Genomic DNA, 24,775 nt, shown 5'->3' on the forward strand with positions numbered 1-24,775 from the left:
TGGGGCTGGTCCTGGAGGTTGGCCCGGAGGTAAAGGGGCCTCTGGGTCTGCGCTGGTAGCACCCAGTGCCATGGCTGCTCCGGGGAGGATGTGGCATCAACCGCCCTGGCTCACGGTATCCTCAAGGCTTTCTTAAATGGCGTCCTAGCCCCACTGCTCGTCATCCCTTTAACACCAGCAGCCAGGAGTTTTTGGGAACTGGCTCCCCGACCTTGGGAACGGCAGAGTCATCTCCATTCTGGGAGCATGAAGTGCTTTTCACAGAGTGTGAGTGCTCAGGTCACGACCAGCACAGCAGAGGGAACAAAGAGCCAGAGGGAGACAGAGAAGCACGACACATCTCTGCCGTCACGGAGGCCAGCTCCCCTCACTGGCTCCAGGAAAGAGGCTGGAGCTACAAGGGCTGGGGGTACTGCACGGGAGTAACATCTCCAAGCCCGTCCGAGACGGCTCATGGACGTGCACCTCCGCACGAGGGAAAGCCCCTGCGTGGGGGCAGGTAGGTATCCACCCGCGTCCGAAGACTCGGAGGCTGGGCAGGCAGAGCCGAGCCGCGTGGACAGCCAGCCCCAGCAGGAGATCAGACGGCTGTGCGATCACTCCGTTCAGCTTAGCAGCACTGGACACACACAACATCGTCTTTGTTGTAGCCTAAAGAAGTTTACACGTACCTGGGACTCACACACCTGTTGGGCGGTTCCCGAGGGTGATGAGTAAGTGCCCAGAAGGTCACCTGAAGGGAAGGCTGGGGCCAAGTACGGAAGCGCGCGATGACTAAGGACACATGGAGGACACGCCGCCGACGTCTGAGACCAACTTGTGAAATAGCATCATCAAGATTATGTAACGAAGAGGACCTTTAAAAATTGAGCAGATTATATTACTACATTAGAAGGGCAAATGAAGAGGGGCTCCTGGGGGGCTCAGTGGGTGAAGCCTCTGCCTTCGGCTCAGGTCATGGTCCCAGGGTCCTGGGATCGAGTCCCGTGTCGGGCTCTCTGCTCAGGGGGAGCCTGCTTCCTCCTCTCTCTCTCTGCCTCTCTGCCTGCTTGTGATCTCTGTCTGTCAAATAAGTAAATAAAATCTTTTTTTTTTTTTTTTTTAAAAAGAAGCGCAAATGAAGAAATAATGTAATCTACAGGAAAGCACAAAATAATAACCAGCCAACACCCTCTGCGGTCAGCTCAAGGTGGCAAAACCAGCCAAGGGTCCAAGCTCACCCACGCTGGGCCCCTTTCTGTCAGCGGTGTGATGGGGACCCAGTTAGGGGACCTCTGTGTGACTTCCTGCCTCAGCTGGTAAGTGGGGAGGGTGAGACCACCCTGTACGCCACGGTCAGGGTTAGAAACGGTGTCAATGCCCAGAAGCCTCCTACAGAGAAGCCTCCAGACATGCGGTCGCTGAGATGACTAATATAGATCTGCTTTCGGCTCTAGAGAGCAGCTGTGAAGACCAAAGCCCATAAGAGAGGAGCCATCGGTTCCACGCGGATGATGCCCGTCGCCAATCTCGTCATTTTGTAGAACCGACCTTCTGTCACATCTGGGGGCACAGTCCCGGGTTATGCAAGAAAATACTTCCTAATAATACATCACAACGCCAACCAAGGAGCGTCTGGCCTGTCTGCGTCTTGCCGTCCTCGTCGGGGGCTTCTGGAGGCCGCGGCTGCAGACAGAAGGGGAGGCTCGGAGTCCGGTCTGACAGCACCCAGAAGCGGCAGATTTCGCCCCACTCTGTACCAGGAGAACTGGTTTTAATTCAAGACGCACTTGCTGTATGTGAGAAGAGCGAGTTTCACGGCAGGAACGCTGCTCTTGTCCCGTGAAGATTAGACTTGGCCGGGAGACAAGGCTTCTGAGCTTGACTTTGTTAAGGAAACCTTCTTTCTTGGGTGCCATGGTCTTTACCGGGAATCCCCGTGAACGCAGCCCCAGTCCAGCCGCCAGGACAGAGGAAAAGCCCTTAAACGTTCCAGGATGCCACAGTCTCATGGGAGAGCCCGGAACCAAACCACCCACTACCCTGTGTTGAAGGGGCACGGACGGGGCGGCGGAGCGAGAAACTGGCGGTTGAGGCATCAGGAAGTGCCGTGACGGGAGGGTGATCGACGGGTTTTGAACAAGACTCCGGGAGCTTCAGTTTAAAGATTTTATTTATTCATTTGACAGACAGAAATCTGAAGTAGGCAGAGAGACAGGCAGAGAGAGGAGGAAGCAGGCTCCCCGCCGAGCAGTGAGCCCGATGTGGGGCTCCATCCCAGGACCCTGAGATCATGACCTGAGCCGAAGGCAGAGGCTTTAACCCACTGAGCCACCCAGGCGCCCCGAGCTTCAGTTTCTTATCTGTCAGGCAGAGCACTAGAACGGGTGCGCCTTCAGGCTCTTTCCAGCCAATGTTCTAGAGTTTCAGAAGGAGCTTCCAGGTGGTCGACAGCTCGGAGTGAAGGACTCTGTGGTGAAGACACCCGAGAAAGGTCAGCGCTACCGACGCGCCGTCACACACGGCAGCCCTCCCGCTACGGACTCAAGTGACGGGCACCTTCCCGTTGCCCACAGACACACACGGCCCGCGTCCTCACACACCCGCGCCCGCACACACCCCTGTGCACGCACACGTGAAAGCCTCACTGGAGGAGCCCTCCATGCGTGGTCTGAGCTAAACCGGAATTCGGTTTTTAGGCACGAAACAATGCAGGTCCCATCTCATTGGAAAGAAGCCCAACACTGTCGTCAACCTGGCTCACCGAAGAGCGAGCCAGCACTTGTCAGTTGCTGGTGTGTCGCTGTGTTTTGACCAAATACGTATTTTTATGTCTCAGATGAGAAGAAAATAAATGCACGCCCCCTGCCGGGACTGAATGTTGGAGCGAACGTTCCACGCTTATTCGCGCATTCGTCACTGGAGTCCGTCACGTCTTTCCTCTTAAGACAGTGGCTCAGAGCGCAAACCACCGTCCCGCCGCGCGCCGCGTCCGGCAGCCGGTGAGCGCGCGGCTCAGCGTGTTTCAGGGCACCCCGGTGTGGTTTCGGGGGCGGAGCCGTCGGTCTCCCCCCGTCCCTTCACTCCCGCGACCCGTGTTGTTTTATTCCCAAACACACACCGATCGTCTGCCACTTGCCAGCTGCTCTTGTAGCTGCCGAAGATGCACAAACGGGTCAGGGAAGGCCGCTGACTTTACAACTGCCGACAGTAAGTCTTCGGGACGCTCTGGGTTTAGCTTTCTCAGGACCGTATGCGTGAGGCTGAACGGAGATCCTCAGAAAAGGGCCGGCGGACGCAGACCTGCTCCGGAGCGTGCTGAGGTAGAGTTCTGTTAATTCGGAAAGGCTCCCTGGACGTAGCGTAGGACGGCTGCTCCGTCTCAGTCTCTGTCTGACAGACGTTAAGCGGTGTCTGCGTTTGGACTTCCAGTCAGGACGGCTGCTGCGTTCAGTGCACAGGCCGGCTTGTTTTTCACTTTCGAAATGAAATGAGATTAGGTCCACATGACGTGCTGATAAAAGCATCAGTTCCTAGTATCTCACGTTGTGAAGACATCATTATCTCATCAATATTTCGAGTATGGATTAAGTATTTGTATGACTTCAGGTCTTAAATTATCTACCTTTTTCCAGCAGCTCTAATAAACTACACATCCACTAAGTTCCAACGAAAACAACCCTTTACCTTTAGAAATGAACATTTATTTTTCCATAAACTTTAGAGATTTGGCCTGTCGACATTACCGAGCCCTAGGACACCTTGGCCCCGTAGGATGGCCCATGTCCCCATGACTTCACAGTAGTCCCAACACCGCACTGGAGCAGCAATCATCAGGAAGCAAAGCGTCTGGGAGACGTACCCCAGACCGAAGACAAGCTGCGTGCCCTGATCACCCGTTTCAAAACTGCTGGGAAAACCCTAGCACACGGCAGACGGAGCGCACTCCCCACGGTCCCAGGCCTGGCCGCTGGACGGCGTGCTGGCGGGCGGCCCCTCTGCAGGGCTCCACCTGGGGCCTGGGACCCTCAGCTCCACATCCGTCTGTCCACGGTGCTCCTGCCTCCAAGGCACTTAGACATCAAGAGGAAAAGAACCTCGGGTTTCAATACTGAAGACAGCATCAGGAATTAGCATTTTTAAATAAATTCTAGGTTTGCACCTTGTGAAAGCAATTGTGTTTCCCGCTGTATTCTAATAGCGACGAGGCACAGTGGGAGAATCTACCAGAAAAACCCTCCCAGGAGAGGATTCGCTGTCCTGGCATTTTATACCCTGCTCGGCCTGGTTTGAAGGACACAGTGATGGAACAGTCCCACGTGGGGTGACTGTGTGCCCTGGACGGTCCCTTTTTAGACGTTTCTCCTGAGGAAGCTGTGGTTCCCCACGGTGCCTCATTTGCATTTCGGACCATAGTCACAGGGTGGCGGTTCAGGCAGGGCCGCCACGGACGGGAAGGCCTGCGTTCCCAGCAACGCGGCGGGGAGCACACGCAGGGGAGAGTCGGCTCTCACTGAAATACCTTCGCAACTGGCCATAAGGCATTAAGTTCCTCTGATCTCAAGAGCGCAACAGAAGGGGCCCGTTCCGAAGAGATTGCCGCTACCAACACGGGTCAGATGCTCCGATGCGCTGAGTGTGAGGCCAGCGCCCGCGGGTCCCCCAGTGTCACGGGTCCACGAGGCGACTCCTAATTTCACCCACAGCGTCTGTCACCGTCCAGTCTTCTTCACGTGGCTGGGGGAGCCCGTCGGTCGCCTTGTCCACATGAGACACATGGAGCCGCCCTTGCTTTCGGTCACCCTGTCAGCGATGGTTACGGCTTCCTCTCCGCAAGACAGCGCACATCATTTCTCCCTCATCCGTGCAGTCAGGCCACACCGCGCTGCCTCCCACAGCCACCAGAGCCCGAGAGTCCAATCTACAACCTGTTTTGGAACCAGACTTAAGACATGAATACGCTCCTGGCACCGTCGTCCTCGAAAGCTGTCAGCGGCTTCCCACTGTACTTCCACGCCGGGCTCCGTGGGAGATTACGGCTCTCCGATGACATGGCTCTTCCTTTCCGATCTCTCCGACCTGCCTGGCAGCCCCGAGCTCCAGCGAAGGGGTCTTGGTTCGGCTCCATAAGCTCGTCTCAGTTCCGTCGCAGGGTCTCTGCTGGTCCCTCCGCCTGAAGCGCTCTCCTCATACTTGTCTGGGCACCAACTCCTTCCCCTTCGGCCTCAGCTTAACTGCCTTCCTGGGAGAGGCATTTCCAAGTCCCCATTCCGAGAATACACCTGCCATCCGCACCGTCCCCTGCTCACCACTGGCTCCGTGAACATAACACTTAATGCAACTTGCAAGCGTGTTCTGTGTCCCCTTGCTCGTTTTCTGTTCGCGTTGTCCCCGGACAACCAGGTCCTGCCCCTGCTATGCTACAGCTCGTGGGGCAGAGCGTGGCCCAGAGTGCTCTGCTGAGGCCAGGGGCACCTCTTTCTCCTGTGACGGTGATGATGCACCTGCTCAGAACAAGCGACAACTGGGTTCGGGTGATCAGTTGGTCCCCCACGTCCCTCTGTCTCCTCCAGCCCCCAGCCGGGTTCTACGCTGCCTGACACGGTGATTATTTTGTGTGATTGTCTTGTTTTCCTTGTCAGATCAGAAGGTCCTGGAGAGGAGGGTCAGGCCATCCCGGACCCTGTGCCGCACGATCACCCAGATGGGGAGCATTTCTGGGACGAAGAGCATGTTTGCCAGCAGAACGGCGACATTTCTCGGTGTTTGCCCCTCTCACGGGAACGCTGGAGCTGCCGGCGCTAAAATTCACCTTCTAGGAAGCACGTCCCTTGTTATGACCTGTTGTCCCATTACAACTGGCTTCAGTAGGCAGAGTTCCGAGATGCCCTTTAAACCCAAACTTACACGGCAGAAACTTCAAGTGTGTCCTCGGTAGAACAAACCGCCCACGTTCCGCAGTGACCACTCTGCTTGCCCCTCCAGAAAGGGACCCCAGCCGCCCGAGGCTGCAGCCAGGCCCTGGACTCCTCCCCGCTCCTGCTTCCTCCCCGCTGCCTCCCTGTGTCCCTGATTCAGCGCCCGCTGCCGTGTCTCCACGCATCCACTCCTGTCCGGGCGCCCTACTTACTGGTCTGTGTTCCTGTGCTGTGTTCTCGCCCCTCCTGCCACCAGCCGTGTCTTCAGGTCGGGATTTCATGCTGTGGACTTCAGTCACATGCATGGCTGTGCTGCTGGTCCACTGCCACGTTTCCCAGCGGGCTCCCACAGTCTTCAGAGCAAAGCCCAGCTGCCAACACCTCCTGCCAGGGGGCTAGGGCGAGGCCCACCTCCCTTGTTTCCAGCACACAGCAGCCCGGCAGAATCCTAGCTCCCTGGGGGCTGCTGGTCTCATGGCTTCTCTAGTTCTAGCACTTGCTCTGCCCTTGCTTCACTGCCCTGTCCTCGCTTTGGAACTGGGACTTAGTGGTCACCATTTCTACCCCTCAGCATACCTGTCCTCACCTGGGTCAGACGTGACTCTATGACCACGAGTATTGTGATGCTGGCCATCCCCCCGCCACCCCCACCAACTCTGGACGGCAGCGTGCCAGCTCCCAGCTTATGCCCGCACTCTTCCTGGCGTCACCACAGTGAGAACGGAAACCCGCACAGAGAAGGTCTCCAGCAAGGGCTTCTGGCTGTGCACACGGCGCTGGGTGCACACTGGCTCCCGTGGACACATGGGGCTGCGGAGTGTGATGCACAAGTCTCCCCCTCCGCCCCCCTATGCATCGTGGCCTCAGTCTGGAGCACAGCACGAGTATCCGATGAGCCGTCATCTCTGCTTCCTGGCTTACAGGATGGAGAGCTGACGTGTGACGGGAGGTTTGAAACAGAGCTCACGAAAGGCCGAAGATGTGGACGGTTGAGGGGCAGCATGATGGATGATAAAGAACAAAGAGAACTTGGGACCTCGGTGAGGGTCCGCACCCATGGAAACGTCAGACACAGAGACCCCCGGGCGGGAGCCTGATGTGCTCTAAGGAGAGACACGATGCATCGGGGCCCGGAGCCCAGCTTCCGCAGGCCCGGGGCCCCAACGTGCTCCCCTCAGCGTGGACATCCCTGCGCGGCTGGTGTCGGGTCTCCCGGGATGTGACGGGATGATGGCAGGTGCAGGAGCCTGAGAAGCACCAGACAGGGCCACTGTTGTGTGCCTCTGTCCGGCCCCGATGCGGGTTCTCATGCGTACCCGTGTCACGCTCGCGCCCAGGTGCAGACAAGGCGCAGACGGCATCTTTCGTCCATATCTGACCGTAAGTCACTACACACGAAGTCACGCCACTGTCCACCACCATCGCGATGCGCCACCAGAAAGACATGGGCCTGAAGTTATGGCCGGAAACTCTCATCAGCCACTGTGGGAACGCGTCGGATGCACATGCACTGTCAGACCCCCCTCCGGCTGTCCCCCGACTCCCAGCCACGGGCACCTGAGGCTCTGAGCACACGACAAGGGAGGGGCAGAGGGTACGCACTCGAGATACGTAAAGACAGAAAGTACTCGACAGGCTCTGGGAGCTGCTGTCCCTCGCTCGGACGTAGGATGGATTTCAGAAGTTCTCCAGAGACGACCACAGCCCAGCTCAAAGGCTGGCCTTGAGATAGGAACAGACCTTCGTTTAATCCACTGGAGGAAGGGACAGTCTGAGCCCGGCTGTACCCTCCCCCTCCTCGCTCATGGACAGGCCAGCCCTTCACAAAGGATTGGTATCCGCAGGGACTTTAAAAATAATTCAGTTCACAAGGACTCGGTGTTCCCAGAGCTCTCCTCTGCCTCAATTTCGGGATGCAAACCCTGTTACCGCCAAGCAAAGCGACACTCCGGCAGGTAGACCTGACCCACGGAGTCGGCCGGGTCGGTGCCCTAACTGGATGCCTTGCAAGACGATGGCACAAGTAGGGGGTGTTTAAACGCGTGAGTTTAGAGGCTGTTTCCGGTCCATTTCCACATAAGTGAAGAGCGCCAGCGGCCTGAGCGCAAGGCAGGGTAATACGCCAGCCTCCCAGGGTCGGGAGGAAGGAGCCAAGCCTTGGGCAAGGGACACAATAAAGCAGAGAAGGAAACGGTTTCTCCCCCACCTTCCGCGTGTAGGACTGCTGCAAGCGCTCGCCGTGGCACTGGTGAGAAGTACGCGTGTGAATCCGCCGGGAGATGACGGGAGCTCATTCTCACCTGTCACTGCGCACAGGGGGCCATTTCTGAGCCGGCTCCTAGCTGGCGGGCTGTGGTGGTGACCGACTGTGCCCGGAAGCGCTCGAGCGGCGGCCTTGGGTGGCCCGGGGAAGGTCCCCGCGGAACAGCGCAGGGGCAGAGCGCAGGCCTGCAAGCGATGTGAGTGATGCCAAGACCGCCCTCCACGCGTCCGGCTGCTCTGGAACAGCACGAGCAGAGTGAGACGGAGAGACCCACAGCATGCGGTCGGCCCTCCCCGCCACCCCGCTCTCACAGGACGGCAGGTGCCGTGTTGTCATCAGTTCAGCTGTCCCCTCCCCCTGTGCCCTGCTCATACAGTAGCACTCTGCACACACTGGAAACTAGACGGATTGCCCCTTTCCCAGGTAAGGCTTTCTGACCACAGTGCCTTTGCTCCTGCTGGCAGGCATCACGTCCCTCACGACTGACTGCGCTATCAGGGTCTCCAGGACTCGCTTTCCTTCCAGGAGCCTCGCCTGTCTCTGAGGTCAGCACCGACATGATCGGCCGCACCCCTTTCCCCATGCCCACACCCTGTCCACTCGGAAACTTCCGTGGAGCCCCCCAACTCCTGTGGGAGCCCGTCAGCTCCTCTAGCCTCAGCCGTCCGGCATCTCTTAGGGACCTTCTGCTGGTTCTGCAGGCGGCTCACCGACAGTCTGTCCACGGACACTTGGTGGAGAGAAATGTGATGGCTTGAAAGAGGAATACGCATGGGACAGGGTTCTTCCTCCCCAAGAGGGCTCGTGCCTTCCTCGGCGGGACCTGATGCCTCCGTCCCCTGACGTTCGATGCACCAACAAGCCCCTGTGTGTAAACACGCTTTCAAATCTGCTCCTGGCACCACTGTGCACTCGGCTTTGCACCGCGAAATTCTTCATTTCACAATATGTTGGGCTAAGTTCATACAAGCTCTCTCATTTAAAAAATTAATTCATACTGTTCTATTGCATAAATATGACACAATTTATTTAATCAGACTTTTGAGGGGGAGCAGCTAACTTACGTCCAAAATCCATTCTTACAAACAAGTCCACAATGTGCATCATAAAAGTATCTAACTCGCCTAAAACGCTCATGATGGGACACATGCCACTTAGTTAACTCAGGCCTCACCACAGCGCTCCAAGGTCCACGCCGGCTCCTGACATACGGGGAGGGAGCTGAGGAGCACAGCGCACAGGAGTGATGAGGAGCAGAGCGCACAGAGGAGTCCGGGTCCTGGAGCTGGTGGGGGCCGGGGGCTGCAGAGGCCGTGCTCACTTGCTGCAGCTTTACGAACACAGAGGCGCTCACGAGGGTGACTGTCCCCACAGGGAGTGTCTAGAAGCCTTCACTGGTATGAAGGGCTCATCCCTTCCAAACTCCAGTGAGACAGTGACGTTGTGGTAATTGTGAGTCGTGCCCCCAGTGCTGCGATGGGGTCCTGGCTGGCGGGGAAGGAAGGACGCGGTGTGGGGACGTCACAACTCCGATGGGAATTTGCGGCCTGCGCGAGGCCGGCATCTTCCCTACTCTGACGCTGCTCGCGCGCTCTCTGAAATGCCCTCCCCTGTCTGTGGTCCTTTCCCGCTTCCTGTCCGCTGCTCACCTGACCTGCTCACGAGTCGGTCCCCCTGTTTCGGCTGGGTCTGATGGGTCCTTTGCTGTATGTCTGTTTTGCTTATTAAGGCAACAGTGACATGGTGCGCACACTCAAACGTTCATATTTTAGACGTGAGTGTGAGGAGGGAAGGTGTATTCATCTAACGTCTGCGTCATCTCGTAACCCCTTTCACGACAGCGACATGTCGTTCACCACACGCTTTGGCAAAGACGGACCCATTTCCAACTGAGAATTTTACATGGGACGTAAGCTGTTCCTGGAGCCGGCGGGATAGAGGCTGACACGCTCTGGTCCCAAATCGGAATACGGCGACAAGGCAAGCGCAGATGCACACAGGACAATGTATTTCCTCCCAAAATGATAAAACAAAAAAGAAAGGAAAAAGAGCCTCTCGTGGACACTCTAGAACCTGCTGCGGAATGTGCCCATGTGGCCAGGCCCTCTGGGAGGGAGTGCACAGACCTGCCCGCTACTGGCCTTCTCAGCAGGTAGACTGGATGAGTTGGGAGAGTGAACCGTTACCAGCGTCCATCGCTTGGAGGGAAGCTAAAAAAAGCTCAACATGCTACTTCTTCACAATCACAAACATTGAGCTGATTACACATAGAAGGAACTGTTGACATTAGCAGACAAGAGTTCTAATGATAAAAAGCTTAAAAGGGGGATGTTACCAGCTCTTTAAGCAGGATGTACTTCTCTAAACATACTAACGGTAGGCATCTATAAACAAGAGACTGCGCAATGTTTTTGTCAAACAAAATGAAGACCAAGGACAGGAACCATTACTAAGGAAGACATAGAGATGTGGTGAACGGAGTCGGTACTGAACTTCAGCGACACTGAAAATCTCCCAGCAAGGACGTGCATCGCTTACTGGGTGCCGAGTTTAGTGGTTAATTATAGTTTCAGTCTCCACAGGGATTTGCAAAGGGCCCTGCTGAGAGGTGCGGTCCTCTAGGGTAAACCGTGGAGTGTGTCAGACTTCGACTGCAAGCTCCTTGAAGGCACAGGCTACACTCAGAGCCAAAGCCACATGCCTTTTTTTTTTTTTTTTTTGAGAAATTCACAGTGCTCAGTCAATCATTCAAAACAACCCGTCATGGTGATCAGGGACAATGTTAGAGAACCCCACTATTGTTTTACCCACCCCCAAACTCACGAAACAGTCTTGCGGGGTCAGGAACTAGTGCAGCAGCCTGAGGTTCACCGGAGAGGAAAGCTGTGTTCTCCCGACGTCTTGGGTTTGGAAGGCTCCCTAGTCTGCTCCCAGGGTAAAAATCAGGGCAGGACTTTCCAACTCTGAAGCTCATGTGCGGAAAAACCAAGTCACCCCAAGGCATCACGGACCCGTGGGGCACTGAGCATCGCTGGCCCCTCCCAGTTTCCTCACACGCAGCAGCCGAGGAGTGCGTGCACACAGAAGGTGGCCCACACGGCTGACCTCCCTGCTCGGCCCAGGGCCCCCCAGCGCAGAGAGAAGCTCCAGTCTGGTGATCAGCTGTCCCCCCAGGTGGACCCGGGCCGTCTGAAGCCCTTTGTAATGCACGACTGACCCTAGATCTGAGGCCCTCAGTGATCTGCCGTCCCGCATGCCCTCACCTACTTCCCAACTTGGCTTCAATCAAAACGCCCACTGACTGAAGGTGATTGTTCTCTGCTGGGAAGAAAGAAACTTCATGATTCGCAGTTTCCGTGACACTGCGGGGCAGGAAAGCAGGTATTAGCAGTTTGTATCCTACTTTCCAAGAGAGTAGTGGCCCATGACCTTGATACAAGTCATGAAAAAAGCAAATTTCTACTGTTCCCTAAACTAACTTCCAGAAAAATCAAAGCTCAAGGACCTTCATTTATTTTTTCGCTATCCGGAAGATTTCATAACCTCATTTAGCAAACATCATTAAAATGAGCACCACCAGCCCCGAGTTGTGGAAGCACCGTGAGTGGACCATTGTGAGAATGAGCGGAAGGATGTCAGGAATTAGAGACGCTCCTGAGCAAGTACGACTCCAATCACGTGGTTGTTTTCCGGGGAAGCGTGCCAGACGGTGCCGAACCGGGTGTTATAGGAGCAGCGTCCTGCTGGTGAGGCCAAACCGGGAGGGGGTGGGGCAGCCCAGCACTTCTGCCGATTCTGGGTGTGAGCGCTTAGAGACGCCGGCCGTGCATTATGTATACAAACGGACACTACATCGTACGCGTGGAAAAGACGCAAGAACGGAAGTGTGTCTGTCTGCACAGGCGTGGGGGCAGGACGGCGAAGTGTGTCTGTCTGCACAGGCGTGGGGGCAGGACCAGACAGCTCGCAGTAGAGGCGGCCGGCTGGAAAGTCAAAATACACGCCCACCCAGTCCTGCATCCTGCCAAGGCACTTACCAACCGCCCCAGACCCGTGAACTCCTCTGCACAGTAGTTTCCTCTAACACAAGGAACAGATAAGAAGAGGAGGAACCCCACAGCCTGTCCCGAGCACTGAGGGCCACTGAGCGGTGCTGAGACCAGCCGGCTTACAGCGACAATCAGTGAATACTTAGTGGACGTCATCACGTGCGCTTTAGTTGTTTTCCTGTAAGCCATCTCCTCCGATTTAACCCTTTATCCTTACTCTACAGAAAAAGGACTGACGCGCTGTCCCCAAAGGCATACAAACGGTTACTGGCAGTGCTAGCATGAAACCTAACGGTATTTGTTAGTCGTTTTAAAGAAATTCATTGGAACGGGTCAAAGGCCACAAACTTATCCAGTTGGAACTATTTCAGCAGACTCCTCCTTCTGGATGCACAATACGCTTTTCTTTTAAAATAGTCGCCATTCAGAACACAATTCACGACATTTTTTTGGGAAACAGATATTGATTTTATTTTAAGTAAAGTCTTTAGCATGGAAATTGGATGCAGAGTGTGATTTTCTCTTTGGGCTCTAGTTCAGAGGAAATTGGATTTCCTAGAGCGCCAGCTGCGAGGACGCCACAGGTGCTCCCGGCTCGGCAATCACAGCGGCTAATTGGGACACACTAGGACAAAAAAAAAAATCGCCCTAAATCTAAATCTTATTCTATGGCACTTCTATTTTTCCCCTAAGAGCAAGCCCCAAAGTCCTTCTTCACTGGGGGTGCTAACGGAAGCTACCTCTCTGGGCAGGAGATATGGCCCACGGAGGACGGGGGGAGATCCCAGGCAAGGAGAACAGGCGCTGCCTAGCAAGGGTGGTTGGTACCGGGCCCTTCGCCGCAGCAGCTCCGACTTGGAGGTGTCATCTTAAGAGCAGGATCAGCGAAAGAACAATCCTGAGAATCCACGGTTCAAACGATGGCACAAGGGCAGCGCAACTAGAATCTGGGTAATTGAGTCCAGTAAATGTTGGCGCTGGAGGCAGAGAGAGTCGTGGGTGCCCGAGAGACCGTGGTGACCAGTCTCTAGGGCTGAGAGCAGGTAGACAGCTCCTTAGCATGGACAGCTCGCTACCCTCCATCTGAGGGGAAAGGAGAGACACCACGTAACGTCCTCTCTCCTGAGGACCACAGAAACTGCAGAACACGCAGACGTGTTCTACAGACACTACACCCAAGTCATCAGGAAGGAAGCCTTTTGTCCTAACGTGTTGCCGAACATGCCAAGTCATGGGTGTCTGTGCCTTGACCCCATCTCTGAGTCTCGTACTTTCCCTTAAGTAAACTCACTCCTGTAAGTGTCCGTCTGCTGGAATACACTTGGAAGACCCAGGTCTGGGGCCACCTCCTCTACGAAGACACCCTTGGCCTCCCGAATCAGAGTTACAGTCTGTCCGGCACCTCGGACATCGTCTCACCTGGACCTCTGCGGACTGCATGGGAAGTGACAGAGCCCGCATGGGGGCCGAGCGTGTGCTTAGCTCTGGAGGAGAGAAGGAAGCAAGGCACGCGCTTGGTTTGAGGAAGCGTCGTGCGGTCTGGTCTCATAGACTTTTCCACACCTCATGTCTGGTCAGTCTCTGAACTCTTGGAGGACAAGGGCCATGTTTCGTTCATTTTTGTACCTCCAGAGATTACAGGAATTACAGGCATTCCCAGCACAAATTAAGTACTCGCAGAGTTAAAAATGAGCAACTGATGAAAACCCGACTGACAGACTTTCCCCTGGTGCCCGTGAGACAAAAGGACAGCTGTAAACTCGGCGTTTTCTGGGAGTCATTTCTTTATCATATCCTTTTCTAATGCTGACTTCTCAGTATTTTCATGCAGCTTGGAAAGAGGCTTGGATTAAATACCGAAGTATAAAGGCTACACAGAGTTAGTGATTTGTGTTAAATCTGGATTTCTTACCCAAATTCCTTTCTATCCCCTTAGAAACCAGGTAACCTTGTGGCCACTTAATCACGCCATCCTTGGGTGGTCACCTACCGTCTCTAATCTTCCCTTTACTGGCCTTTAGAGTGGGAAGAATCATCACTTCGACTATGGAGTTTGGGAGGAATTCAGGGTTTTCCTGGTACTGGTGCTCAAACCTTGAGAAATGTCATTATATCAACACAGATGCGGGGGGCAAAAGTGACGCCAAGCCATCCAGCGTCTCCCCGTCAACAACAGTGACTGTGGCCGGGGACAATGTGCACAACAGCCAAGTTTCTGGGTCGTTTATGGTCTTACTATGGACGAGAACTCCTGAATGCCAAGAAAGCTCACCTTCGAGAGCCGAGTGCGAACATTCCACGAGACGGGGAGTTTTCTACCATGACTGCTAAGGAAGAAAAGCCTTCAAAATGTCGTGTTTTAATAAACTAAACAGAACTGTCTTCATCCTCAGGGAGAATGTTAGAGAACTTTGTACTGAACATCCTTATGTAACTGCTCATTGTCCCCTGACCAACCTCCAAAAAAACTAGTAATAAAATCTGAATTTTTTTTCAAACTTGAAAAAAAGAATTTTTTAAGGCAATGGTACATGCCTAAATGAGATATGGAAACTCACTTCTATAAAGCATGAAGACCCCCTATTTCTGTCTGATTAAGAAACTTAGCCATGCAATCTGCAGATTCAATGCAATCCCTCTCAAAATCCCAATATCGTTTTTTGCAGGAATAACAGGGTCCATCCTAAAATCCATATGGAATCTGAAGGGACTCTCAAATAGCCAAAAAATCTTTAAAAAGAAGAGCAAATCCAAGGTTTCATACTTTGTGATTTCAAAGCTTATTATGAAACAAGTCACCAAATCAGACGCTGGCACAAAGACAGACACACAGAAACAGGGTAGAGTAGAAAGCCCAGAAGTGACTCCTCTTGTATTCGGTAAACGACGTGACAAGGGAGCCAAGACTGCTCTATGGGGGGAGGACCGTCTTTTTAACAAATGGTCCTGGAACGGCTTGTTATCCACATGTGGAAAGGGTGACACTGACCTTTAACTTACAGCACATACAAAATTTAACTCTAAAAGGAATATAGGCCTTAACGGAAGAGCTAAAACCACAAAAATCCTTAGACGAATCCATAGAGCAGAACCTTTATGACGTTGGATGGTGCAGTGATTTCTTAGCGATGGCCCAAGAGCACGGGGGCAGATGTGACGTGGAAATGACCACGGAGCCCATGAGCAGGTGCTCAGAATCCCTAATCATCAGGGAAAGGTGAATGAAAACCACAGTGAGGTACCACTTCGCAGCCATCACGACAGCTACTATGAAAGAAACAAAACCCCTAGAAAACAGAAAATAACAGGTGCTGCTGAGCATGTAGGGAAATGGGGCTCTTGTGCACGGCGGATGGGAAGGTAAAGTGGTGCAGCCAGTGTGGGAACGAGCAGGATGGTTTCCCGGAAAATTAAAAATAGCACTACCAGATGACCCAGCCACCCCACTCCTGGCTATCCGCCCAGGAGAACTGGGAGGGGGACTCAGAACCCTGCACACCCATGTTCCAAGCGGCATCATTCACAACGGCCAAAAGATGGAGGCGACCTGCGTGCCCAGCTGTAGACGAACAGACGGCCGCTCGCGGTCTCCCCAGACCATGGACTAGTACTCAGCGGGAAAAAGGAAGGCGGCTCTGACACCACTACAGCGTAAAGTGGCGCTCCATGGAATCTGCCAGACACAAAAGGACAAGGACTGAACAATTCCACTGCAATGCAGGGCCTGTCGTGGTCAGAGTCTCAGGGATGCGACGTGCTGGTGGGCAGCCGGGGGTGGGGGAGGGGCTGGGGAGCGACGCTCAACGGACACAGAGCTCCAGTTGGGGAGACGAGAGCGTTCTGGGGACGGGTGTGCTAGCGGCTGTGCGGCTGCGGAAAGGTATTTAAAGCCACTGGACTGTATACTTAAAAATGGGTGAAATGGTAACTTTTACGTTATGTGTACATTTGTTATAGGTTATTTGTATTTTATCACAATTTCAAAAAATGTTTAAAAACTACACTTAGCCATAACCTAAAGCATTTTAAAAAGCGAGGCTCGCAAGGTCCACAGTGGCGCCCAGGGATTTTTATCAATGGGGAGCAACGGAAGCCTACAAAGGCCGTGGGCAACGCAAGTTACGACCTAATTAGAGATGTGTTTAATTCCTTTAAACGTAAGCTGTCAACAACCAGAACTAATAGTGGAAATGTGGATCTGATTTTAAGGAATCTCACACCAAGGACTTTCTGCACAACAGCCAAAGGGTGAACAGACGTATTAATGCGGCTACGAACCTAATCTGCAGACGATGCCGCGGCCGAATGGTACAAGACTGCTGGCGTCTATGCTCAGTAATGGGTTGTAAGGTCTGCCTTTATACTGAGCTCGTTTATTACAATTAAGGGACACTGTGGTCTTCATTAAAAAACACTCTGCACTTATAGGCCTATCTTTATGCTTTTTCAAAGTGAGATTTTTCAAGGTAAATACATAAAACATTGGGCTGCATGTAAAGCACAAGCACGACATAGAACTGTTACCTTTATGTGGCTCCTTGGACAGCCATATGTCTGTGGGTCCGACCAGAACCTTTCTCGACCAGATGTCGTAGATAATTTCAGAGACACCAACAGCTGACTGGGCTCGATAACTACATTTCCCCTTGCAGGTGTCGTCACTCTAGGGAAGAATAAAAGGCAGAGAGATAAGGTTGACATACATAATGAAAGAAAAATTCTAATAAAAAGGGATTGGGTTCTCAAGGAGGCTCGTTCACTTTCCATGCACTTGAAGCAAAAGACTGACATCAGGCCAAGTGCGCAGGTACGGGGCATGCCATGGGCAGGAACGGTGGACGGAACCACCTGCTGCCCCAACCGGCTAATTCTTGATAAAGGATTCACAACAGAAGAGTCCCTTAGAAAACCACATTACAGTCTGTGATGTGAAAATGACACAAAACCATAAGCAAACTTTTATAAAACGAAGCATGAGAGTCGTTTTGGGATTGTGTCTGTGAAGTATGGAGACTGACTGGATGGCTCAGGGGCCAGTGACAGAAGCGTGTGAGCTGGGTCTGAACGGGCACGTGGCTCGGTCACCAGGACACTGCCACGTGTGTGCACTGAGGTTTGCTCTTCTGCCCAAGACCCGAGTACGCCACAGTCCTTCCGTAGGAAAGATCTTACGAGAGCACGTCATGTGCTAATTAAAAAAGAAAACAAAATGCAATCTTAAGTAATAACTTAACTTTTGTATTTGCTCTAACTATAAAGCTACACCCCGATGGGGCGTTTCTCATGGGCTTTATGCTTAGTCTGTGGTCCGTGTTTACAGATGCTCCGAGTAGTGAAGACGCTGCTTGCGGAACTGGCTGAGAAAGGCTTTGATGGTGTTCAGGTGAGTGCTTTTATGAAAATGCATGTTTTTTTCCTCACCAAATGAAGAATGTCAAATAGATAATTTAGATAAATCTGATAAATGAATCAACATAAACTAGACAATTAGGGGGTTGAAAACGGGTGAATGATAGCACGTTACTGACCAAAGTCAGTCCATCTGACATATTGCCAGCACTTTGTTTAAAAATCACATTTTGTAAAAAATCATCAAAATCATTTTTATGTCTTGCTCTTCTGGGGATCCCAGATATTCACCCGGATCACTTCAGGCAACTTGTGTTCTACTGTCATTCTGGGGACCCTTCAGGTTCATGGAAGGTCACAGGGAGAGAGACCTGGAGAACACTGTGTCTAGAGAAGTCTGAGGGCACCTTTGTCCACAAAAGGTTGGGAAAAGGACAGGTTTTCCCTTAAAATAATAGGCCCCTGCAGAATAGTTTTGTGGACAAAGTGACGGTTTTATCCTGCGTGCACTGCACTCTCCATGGCATGTGCATGAACCAGGGCGTGAAATTCAATTCTGACTTCTCCCACGGAACTCGGAGGCAGCCTGGGCGTGTCACCCCTCCGTCCTCCCAGCCACACTGGACAGGGCGGCAGGGTCCTTGCCTGGTTCCCTGGGCGCACGTGGCGCCAGACACCTGCCCAGTCCAGAAGAGGGGGAGGCCCCGGGGGGCTGTGATTTCAGCTGAGTCCTGACCAGACGCAGATTAAAAAGTCGCTGGTGAGTGGATTCTCAGCTAAACTCCCTTCAAGGGCATCTGAAGGTTCTTACTGAACGAACAGAAATATTCCGATTTAAGACAACTGGTGTGTAAAACAGAAATTTCTTCTTAAAAGGAGAACTTAGAAAATAGAACGGAGTGAGCTGAAGTGACCCTTCTTTGAGCAGCAGAGCGTTCACTGTGTAAGAGCTTCCAGAAGGTTCCGGGAACGAGTGACCTCCCCAGGGACATGATCCTATAGGGCGTCCCCTTCTCCCGTTATTCAGGGGCAGGAGGAAGGATTATGTCCCCCCTTCCTGCTGGGGTCTCTAGTCCCGGCGCTGCTTCTGATCATGCACAAGGGAACGCCCAGGACGAGCCCTTAGGTGGAGGGTTTAGTGACCCAGCCCGGTGAGGCTCTGCAGACACCGGCCACTCTGCGCTCCGCCGGAGCTGCTGTGGCCATCTCCCCTCACCCACCGCCACTCGCACGAGAATCGGGGGGGCTTTCTGGAAGGCATTTGTCAGTATGGAGATGACACATTTTTCTTCGTTGCAAAGGGTTTTGCGCTGGAAGAAACAACGTACACATCCCCGGAAACCTTAATCCACGTCCCGCAAGGAAAGCGTCCTGCAAGACTGACCGTAAGTGGGGCGCTGAGCCTGACTCGTTGCACTGACCGCGGTGGGAATGCGCCGGTGCGCCTGTCCTCACCGGTGCGCGCGTGGGGGCCGCACCGCAGTCAGGACACGTCCGCCGACCCCAAGGGCCCCTCGGGCCTCCCGTCGAGCTACACCCACTTGTACCCGCGAGCCGCGTCCGTCCTCGGTCCGCTCTTCGTGTCAAGTCAAGAAGGTCCGTAACCTTTCGGGACTGGCCTTTCCCCGAGCTCCGTCCCCAGAACCGCGTCCGGGGCGCTGCCCTCCCGGCATGTGCACGTCCCCGAAGGGCGGCGCCGGGCCTGGCGCGGACACCCACGGGCGGGCGCAGGAGACAAGGGGACCGAGGCCGGCGACACTCAGCGCCCCGCAGTCCTGGTCAGAAACCGCACCTGCGGGGCCACGGGGTGTCCCGCTCCCGGCTGCCGTCGCGGTCGTCCCGCAGGGCTCACGGGGGCTGCGGAAGGCACGTGGTCGCCGGGGCCCGGGCGGGCGCGGCCGCGGGAAGCTGATCCGCGGCGCCGGCGGTGTCCGCGCGGGCGCAGGGAAGGGGCCCGCGGGGACCGAACCCCAGAAGGGACAACCGGAGAAATGACCACCCGCGACGGCCCCGCGACGCGCTTGGTCACGCGCTCCGGCCGTACACGCAGCTGCGCGGCCCGTGTCCGAGGGCGGTGGGACCCACCGCGTCTCCGCGCTCCGCCCGACGGCGCCGCTGGCCGCCCGAGCCCCCGCGTCCACGCTCCCGGGCGGAAACCAGGGACACGAGAACCCGCCCCCCGCGCCGAGCCCCGCACGCGCAGCGCGGGACACGGCCCTGCCGTCGTGGCCGGCGCCCCCGCAGAGTTCTCGGCGGAGCCGCCGCAGCCCGTGCGCGAGTGACGGGCCGAGCCCGCCGGGGCGCACGTGCGGGCCGGGGTCCCCGCAGCCGCGCGTCGGGCCGACCGGGTCCTGCCGCGCCCCCGGGGCCCCGGCCCGGCCTCCCCGCGGGGGCTCGCCCGCCCGCGCCGGCGTCGAAGGCCGGAAACAGGCCGCGCCGATCCCGAGGCGAGGAGCGACGGGCGCCCGACTGGTGCGGCGGACGCGGTGAGCCGCGCGGGGCCTCCGGGCAGTTCCAGGCCGCGGCTGGGAGCGTCCCCGGCCCCGCGCTCGCCGCCCTCGCCCGCCGCGCCCCGTGGGGACCGGGACCCCGTCGGTCGGCCGCGCCCCGGCTGCCCGCGCGGGAGGCAGGTGCGGAGCGGGGGTCGCCGCGGGGCCGCCCGCAGCCAGGCCCGGGGGTGCGGCGCGGCCTCCGGAGCGACCCCCGGGGCGGGCGGGGCCGCGGCTTCCGGTCTCTGCGCGCCCGACCCGTCCGCGTTCTCACAGCGTCGGCGGCGCGGACGTGGCTCCGGGCGAAACGCAGTGGAGGCGGTGCGTCCGCCGCGGGGCGCTGCGGGGCCCGAGACTCGCGGCTCGCGCCCCAGCGCACGTCGGACTCGGCGGCGGACGCGCGTGCGTGCGGTGCGCGTCCTTCCGGTCCGCGATGCCGGAAACAGAAAGCGTGCGTCGTCCCCAGTTCCGGGGTGATTACGTCATGTTTGCTGTCCAGGGGGCGATCCCATGACGTCACGCATCTGCGTATCGGGCGTTGTTATCACGGCTCTGCTGTGTCGCAGCCGCGTTCTGTATCGAGGCGCGCATGCGCACGGGCCGCTGCGTGCTGATGACGTGAGTGCTGCGACGCGGAAGACGGACTCGGAGCCGGGGCGCGTCCCGTCGGCGAAACGGACGTGCGCAGCCTCCGCGTGAGAGCTCGGCGCGTCGGTTGAGGAAGGCGCGGCTCGTGCGCTTCCCTCCCCCTGGCCTTCGTTTCCGGGCGGCGAGGACCGAGGGCCGCGCTGCCGCCCGGCTGAGCGCCCCGCCCCGTGCCACGCTATATCCCGACGGTCTCTGCTCTTGAGACGCCAAAAAGCTACATTGTATACAGTTTGCGGTTTGCGGTGTTTCCTTCTGGCATTCCGAAGACCGCGCACGACGACGTGCGACACAGGGACTGTGTCGGCCCGAGGGTCACGAGCGGAGCCGGCGCAGGTGGAGCGGAGGCGACGGCGCCCCTCGCAAGCTGCGTCGTTCCACCAGTGTCGCTCGGGCCTCACGCGGTGCCCAGCTCTGCATCCGAGGCCACTCGGCACCGCGCGCCGGCCACGCGAGGCCCCGGCTGCGGGAGCAACTGCAGCAGTGACAGCCTCGGCGTGTGCGTGACCTCGGGGGCCTCTCGGGACCTCTCGGAACACCTGCGAGCTAGAATCCCACTCGGAGCCCATCAGACTGGTTCTGTTGGTGACAAAAAAAGTCTCTGATTTCCTGGTTTTAAACATAGGCATGGAAACCGCTGTGTTTAGCGCCTTTGTCAGTAGGGCCCGCGCTACAACCTTGAAAACCCAGGGACACGGGTCGACCACAGGGATGGGCTGCGCTCCAGGAATGTGCATTTATCCGTGATGACGTGTCCCCTAGGAGGGCAGTGGCCGGGGAGAGGGGGTGCCAACAGCCCTCGCGCGCTCTGCTCGGGGCGGGAGGCTGCCACGCCAGCCGCGTCCACACCACCTCCCTGCTCCGCCGCTCGGCCGGGCTGCTGGGATCCTGGAAGCACTCGGTGTGCGTTCCAGAGCCCCAGAGTGCGCCTAGCCGGCTCCAGACGGCATGTGGCCTGGCACCTGCAACGGTCAGTCCTCAATGCCGAACAACAGGTGAGTTTTTAGAAATTTGAGAAACGCCGGGTGGTGGGTATGAAGGAGGACACGGACCCCACGGAGCCCTGGGTGTTACACACAAACAACAAATTGTGGAACACGACACCAAAAACTGGCGACACACTATACTGTGACTAACAGAACACAACAGAAAACCCTTGATAACTGTCCGCATTGAAGTTAGAGGGGTCAGATGCTGTACGTGGCTTGCTATGAAATGGGGCACCCCAATAGCACCCCTTCCTATTCCCAGCTCCACGGAGGGAGAAATTCTCAATTCTTGCAAGCCTCCCCCCTGGTATCTGCCTCTAGAGCCCTAAACAAATGAGTGTCCTTGGGCACAGCTTCCTGTGATAAGCCTTTGACTTCCCACCAGGGAGAATAGGACGATGCCAGGAGGCCCCTGGCCACTGTGGCTCGCCTGCTTTCTGCCCCCCAGTGTAGTTACATCATCAGGCATTGCATGAGATCATCACTCATTATAGTCATAACGGGGGACACACTGCTGACCAATGGGCCATGGGCTACGCCGTGACCCTCAGCTATCAGTAACTGTGTGTACACGCTTGCGGCCGGGGTGCTCCCTGTGGCTCGTGACCAGACCCCCCCATCTAACTGGGCTCCCCTGGGCACACACTGGCTGTCAGTCTGCATGACGTCCCAGGAGAGCACACCCCCCACTGGCCAGGCCCCTTGTGGGTCCCCTGAGGAGCTCGGGATGCCCCTGTCTGCCACCCCAGCCCACCGTCCCTCCCCAGTAACCTGTCTCCTGTGTCTTCCTCTTTGTTGGATGAAGACATCCCATACCTTCCTGAGGAAGATTCGTACCATTTTTGTAACATTTGTCAGAAATGTAACGTCCCCTGAGATGTCCAACGGTTGTACTGCACTGTCTTCTGCCTCCGAGACGCCTCGTCCGAGTCCTTCCCCAGACGCTCGTACACAAATTACCAGCAGGCTGTCTTTATCCTCAGCAGGGGCAGGCGAGCGGGTCCGTTTTCCTCCATCATGTTGGGTGCTCCAGAGGTCTTCCGGGACAGTCTCTCCATTTCCTTCTGCATGGGCTCCTTCTCCCCATTTCTCTGCTCTCTTTGCAGATCTTGTGCTGGTCCAGCAGCCGCCCTCTCTCCTCTTCCCGGCCTCCGTTGCTTCACCTCTCCTTCCAGCCAGGGTCCTGGGGTTCCCTTCTCTGCCTTCTGGTGCGCTTTAATACTTACATTTCAACACTCATACATTTCACAGTGCTCTTTTCATTATTTGATGTTCTTGTTTTATAAATGTGCTAGTTCTTCCCCGTTTATGGGGACGTGCCTGCGGCCCCCCTTTCTTTCTTATATAGCTTCTATCTCCTACGACTGGCTTTTACCCTTTCCCCTTTGTGCTTGTTGGCTTGTTCTGGTGCCTTTCCTGTGAGAGGATTTGCTCAGACACCTGGAGGTCCTTGGCCATCACTCGGGCTTTGGGCCTTGTGAGAAAGTGTCTTGGAAGCCCTTTTCACCCCGTGGATTTCCATGGGGGGGTGAAGCAGGCTCTGAGCCCCCTGGAACAGCAAGTGGGAGGCAGGCTCCAGGAGCAGACTGTGGCCTTTGGATCCCGCCTCTCCCACATGGATCCTTGCCTCCCCAGCCACTTACCGCGTCTCCTCTCCCTCTCGGTGACCTCATGGGTGAAGCGGAGACCACTGAGGAGGTTATGAACTTTCCAAAAAATGATAATGTCTTTGGGATTGTGCCTGTTATACAGTCAGTGCTGCGGGAGCGTTTTTAAGAGTACGCCCGTGGGTACACAGCCCCAGGAAGACTGTTGTGTCTGTCCTGAAGAGAATCTGCCGGAGGTCAGTCACTCGGTTCCTTCTGACTCCACGCTCAGCATAGCTCCCCACACTCCTCTGAACCCTGAAGAGCCCCTCTTTACCCTCATGGAGTAAACACTGGGTTTTTGACTGAAAGGGGACGATGTCCGAGTGTCCAGCCAGCTCTCCACATGTTGGTGCAATGGCTCCTCACCTCCATGGGGCCGATTCTGCGAACTCTAGATGTCAAGGGCTTCGAGGAGGTTCTCCGTACTCCATGGCCAGCTCTCGGCTGGGTTAGATTCTCCTTGCTTTGGGTCTAGACAGTCACTCTCTGTCTCTGCGTTCTAGCTTCCAGAACAGTGTTTCTATCATCCAGTCTTGTTCTTTGTTTTTAAGATAAACATGACTCACTCCCCTGTCACTGGAGTGGGGTTTTGGGGGCAGCAGAAGCAAATGGGCTTAAATACCCTCTCTTTAACTGAATACCCAACACTTTAACATCTACTGATCTTTTTTAAACGAGAACTCCATCCAGAGATGGGGAGACACCATCCAGGGAGTTTTTCACTCTTTCCTTCAAAAAAGAATCATCCTAAACCCCATCTTTGCCTTGACTTAACTCTAAGTAAGATTTATGTATTAAACACTAGCTTATGTGCCTGAAAACAATTAGCAAAACGAATTTTCCTATTCCCACCTCGAGTGTCTGTCTCCCATTAGAGCTGGAGGTGGATGCTGGCCTGGCTGGCCTTCCAGAAAGAGAACTACTCGAGGGAGCCAAGCACAGAGGCAGGAGGGAGGGAGCTCCCTACAGGCCCCTCGCTGACACCCTGCACCGGAGACCCCGTTCTTGGCTGCTTCACTCCCTGGAAACACAGCGTAGGGACGGCTCCCTTTCCATTTTCGCTGATTCGCAAAATCTGTGTGGTTTGCTCAGCTGCCTTCTGCGTGCTGATTTACACGCAGCTTAGACTGTGGGACACAGACTCCACAGGTGTGTTTGTCACCCTGGGGTCCCCTTCCCTCCATCGACTGTGGGCCATTCAGTGACAACACATGTCATGCTCGGAGCAGAGGGTCCAGTCGGGAGCTCCCGTGCAAACCCGGCCTTCACTCCTGAGTCAGAGCCCGTGAAATAGCATCCGTGTTGGAGTAACACATGTGTGTTGCTACAGAAGAGCCCAGTCGGGGTGTCCAGGAGACAGCAGGTGTCACAGGGGAATTTAACTACCACGCGGGCTTCTTTCAAACCTTAATCATTTGTAAGGCCTTTTCATCTCTTTTACACAC

At 55.6% G+C, this 24,775-nt stretch overlaps 1 protein-coding gene across 12 annotated transcripts in view; it reads right to left on the bottom strand.

Annotated features, from left to right (window-relative positions):
- Window positions 1–24,775, bottom strand: part of MYT1L (myelin transcription factor 1 like) — a 390,720-nt gene that overhangs the window by 151,948 nt on the left and 213,997 nt on the right. For all 12 annotated transcript variants that reach the window (XM_059405073.1, XM_059405070.1, XM_059405071.1 and 9 more), the window contains exon 4: window positions 16,734–16,872. The gene's annotated coding sequence lies outside the window, so the exon portion shown is untranslated. The remainder of the gene's footprint in view (window positions 1–16,733; window positions 16,873–24,775) is intronic.

This window comes from Mustela nigripes, chromosome 7, assembly GCF_022355385.1.
Source record: "Mustela nigripes isolate SB6536 chromosome 7, MUSNIG.SB6536, whole genome shotgun sequence".
NCBI lineage: Eukaryota > Metazoa > Chordata > Mammalia > Carnivora > Mustelidae > Mustela > Mustela nigripes.